At 51.0% G+C, this 3,668-nt stretch overlaps 1 protein-coding gene across 1 annotated transcript in view; it reads right to left on the bottom strand.

Moving 5' to 3' along the window:
- Positions 1-139, bottom strand: part of G3bp1 (GTPase activating protein (SH3 domain) binding protein 1) — a 39,172-nt gene extending 39,033 nt beyond the window's left edge. Inside the window, exon 1 of the mRNA XM_013033791.1 lies at positions 20-139. The gene's annotated coding sequence lies outside the window, so the exon portion shown is untranslated. The remainder of the gene's footprint in view (positions 1-19) is intronic.
- Positions 140-3,668: the final 3,529 nt, after the last annotated feature.

Raw genomic sequence — 3,668 nt, 5'->3', positions numbered from 1 at the left:
GCCCCCACCCACGGCGTACCTACGCGGCTGAGCGGGAGAGGAACAAGCTTTTGCTCCACAGCAGCGGCAAAGGCGGCAGGAATCGCTCACGCAAGTGCGTCCGCACACACGCGTGCTCCGCCACCGGTCTATATAGCCGCGGCGCAACCGAACTTGCTGCGGCCAGGTCAAGCAAGGCCGGGACCAATCCCGACTGCGTCCTTGGAGCTCTTCGAACGGCCATTGGATAGAGCCGCCCGATAAAGGTGTGGCTCTTGATTGGCTTCCACACCTCCCTATGAGAACGTAGAGCTCGCGCTTCCCTATAGAAGATTGGCATGCGGCACGTCCAATAGCTCGGAGGAATACTGGACGAGACGGTGGGACCTTCTTCGACCGATACCCCTGATAACCAATAACTGCAAAGGGCCTATCCCATTGGTTCAGATCTCTTCCTCTGGGCGGAGATCTAGTTCCCATGCGGGAGCGGTTGCTCCACAAGGTGGGGCCCGTGTACTTTGGGGAAGTAAACCCCAAGCAAGTAGAAGGCGGGCGCGGGGGCGGGAAGGGGAAAAACCTAGGGAGTCCAGGGCCAATCGCAACGCTGAAAGCGGCTGATTGACGTGTGGCCGGGGAGGCGGGGTCGGAGCGCTCCAAAGACAGAGCCCCGGGGCTGCTGTGCCCTCCGGGGGCGGTTAGGAAGTCCTCCGGGCTTGGATTTCCGTCCTTTTTCCATTCTTGAGCTCATTTCGTTGAATCCGGGCCCCTGAGGATTCCCCCGATCTTATCTTCCCTGCACACTTTTTTTTTTTTGGGGGGGGGAACAAGTAGCAAAGTTTCCCAGTTCTGTTGTGCTTTTTTCATTTTCTCTTATTACAACTTTTTAATCGCCCTGCCTTCCCCCAGATCCCTATGGCTAAGCGCCTGGCATTAGTCAGCAGCAATGCAGAAGGAAAGCTCTAGAAGCTGAGCATCTGGGGGGTGGGGGGGTCACGTGGAGTTGGTGCTGAGCCCTGCGGAGTGGCGCGAAGATTGGCTGTGGGTGTTTGCGTGGAAGTTCTCCTTTTCCCCGGTGATTTCATTCTCCTTAATCAGGAAGCTGGGAATCCCACTGCACCCCCACCCACCCACCTCCACGCGAGTGCGCCTGCGCAGCACCCTGGGCTGGGGCCACTCGGGTCCTGCCCCTGGTCTGATTGGCTGTGGGTGTGGCTGTGGCGGGGTTGTTACACCTGTCCAAGGTACCCTCATCTCACCTTGTAGCTGGACATCCCAAAGATCCATCCCTCCCCCCACCCCAGGACGCAGATCATTATTGGTCATGGTGGGTGCCTGTTAGGCCACAGACAGGCCTCCATTGATTCTCTGTCTTGAGAGAGAGGGCGAAGGAGAGGGAGAGAGGAGGGGGGTCCTGATGGTTTTTTCTCTCTCTCTCTCTCTCTCTCTCTCTCTCTCTCTTTCTCTCTTTCAGGCTAGCTCTCTACCATTTGAGCCATAGTTCCCCTGGCCAAAGCTCCTCTGGTTTTTGTAGTGGTTCATTGGGGATAGTCTCACAGATGTGACTGCCCAGGTTTTGAACCTCGATCCTCAGATCTCAGCCTCCTGAGTGGCTAGGATTACAGGTGTGAAGGCCCTGAACTCCCCAACCCCGGGAAAAGATGTCAGTTTGTAAGCCCCAGGAGCCGAAGTCACCCAAAGTTTGCCAGCAAACTTTGCAGATGGAACCTGCAGAAATCATCTTAGCCTAGCCAAGGAACTTGGACTTCGGTCTGAGTGCCTTGCAGACTCCCTGGTAGGTGTTTGCTGTGGTTTTTGGTTTTGTTTTGGGGGATTTGGGGGGTTTGTTTGACGGTATTGGGGCCTGAACTCTGAGCCTGGGCGCTGCCCCTCAGCTCTTCAGCTCAAGGCTAGCGCTCTACCACTTGAGCCACAGCTCCCCTTCCAGCCTTTTCTGCTTATATGGTACAGAGGAATCGAACCCAGGGCCTCATGCATGCAAGGCAAGCACTCTACCACTGAGCCACCTTCCTAGCCCCTTTGCTGTGGTTTTTTAAAGGCAGAGCAAGACATTTGCCATTGGTTTTTACCAGAAAAATGTAAAAGTTGGTGGGGGGTTGGGGTTTTTTTTGGGGTGTGTGTGGAATTGTTTGTTTACTTTTTTTAAATACACAGAGTCAGATCCCAGTGGCTCCCAGCTACTCTGGAGGCTAAGATTTGAGGATCGAGATTCAAGACCCTGAGTTCAATCCCCAGCACCAGCACACACATACACACTATTAGCCAAAGTTAATTGTACTAAGGAGTCTCATCACGATCTTTACATACTTGTATATAGTACCATTTTATCAAATTCACAGGATTTTATTACTCTGTCTTGTTTTAACAGTTATCAATGGGGTTCATTTATGATATATTTTTTTTTGGTCGGTTGTGGGGCTTGAACTCTGGGCTTGGGCGCTGTCTCTGTGCTCTTCAGTTCAAGGCTAGCGCTCTAACACTTGAGCCACAGCGCCACCTCCGGTCTTCTAGTGGTTAATTGGAAAAAAGAGTCTCACAGACTTTCCTGGCCAGGCTGGCTTTGAACCCCGATCCTCAGATCTCAGCCTCCTAAATAGCTAGGATTACAGGCATTAGCCCTGGGCGCTCAGCTGATATTTTTTTTTAATATGTGAGTGTATATATGTGTACTAGTATTGGGATTTGAAATCAGTTCCTCCAGCTCTTGCTCTGCTGTTTTTTTTTTTTTTTTTTTTATAACTAGCACTCTACCACTTGAGGCACAGCACCACTATGGCTTTTTCTGTGTATGTGGTACTGAGGAATGGAACCCAGGGCTTCATGCATGCTAGGCAACTGGTCTACCACTGAGCCATATTCCCAGCCCTAGGCACTATGTCTTAGCTCAAGGCTGGCACTCTACCACTTGAGCCGCAGCTCCATTTCTAGCTATTTTGCTGGTTAATTGGAGATAAGAGTCTCACAAACTCTTTCCTGCCCACATTGGATTCAAACCTTGTTCCTAACATCTCAGCCTCCTAAGTAGCTGGGATTACAGGTGTGCGCCACTGGTGCCCAGCTTCCTGTGGGCTCTTGGCTCTGAGCGCTCAAGTTCCTCTCCAGAAGTGATTACAAGAAACCCTTAATGATGACTAACAAAGAAATGAACTTTGGCCAGCATAGAAGAAGGCTCACTTTTCTTCCCATGCCCTTTTGGCATTTAGGATTTATTTTTGAGGGGTTTTCTTGGTGCCAGTCTTGGGGCTTAAACTCAGGCCTGAGCACTGTCCCAGAGGAGCTTTTGTGCTCAAGGCTAACATTGCACCCACTTGAGCCACAGCGCCACTTCTGGTTTTCTGGTGGTTAATGGGAAATAAGAGTCTAATGGACTTTCCTGCCCAGGCTGGCTTTGAACCACGGTCCTCAGATCTCAGCATCCTAAGTAGCTAAGATTATAGACATGAGCCACTAGTGCCTGGCTGTTATTTTTTTAAAAATGTTAATTACAGATATTAAGGGTGATAGGAGGAATTGCAAGATGGAATTTTGATCTTTAAAACAAACCAGAAGCTGGCCCTGGCAGCTCACACCTGTCATCCTAGCTACTCAGAAGCCTGAGATCTGAGGATTGAGATTTGAAGCCAGTTGGGTCAGGAAAGCATGGAAGATTCTTATCTCCAGTTAGCCAGCAA

This window comes from Dipodomys ordii, unplaced genomic scaffold, assembly GCF_000151885.1.
Source record: "Dipodomys ordii isolate 6190 unplaced genomic scaffold, Dord_2.0 Scaffold177, whole genome shotgun sequence".
Taxonomy (NCBI): domain Eukaryota; kingdom Metazoa; phylum Chordata; class Mammalia; order Rodentia; family Heteromyidae; genus Dipodomys; species Dipodomys ordii.
Note: the sequence above shows the minus strand (reverse complement) of the source record. Positions and strands in the feature narration are given on the sequence as shown.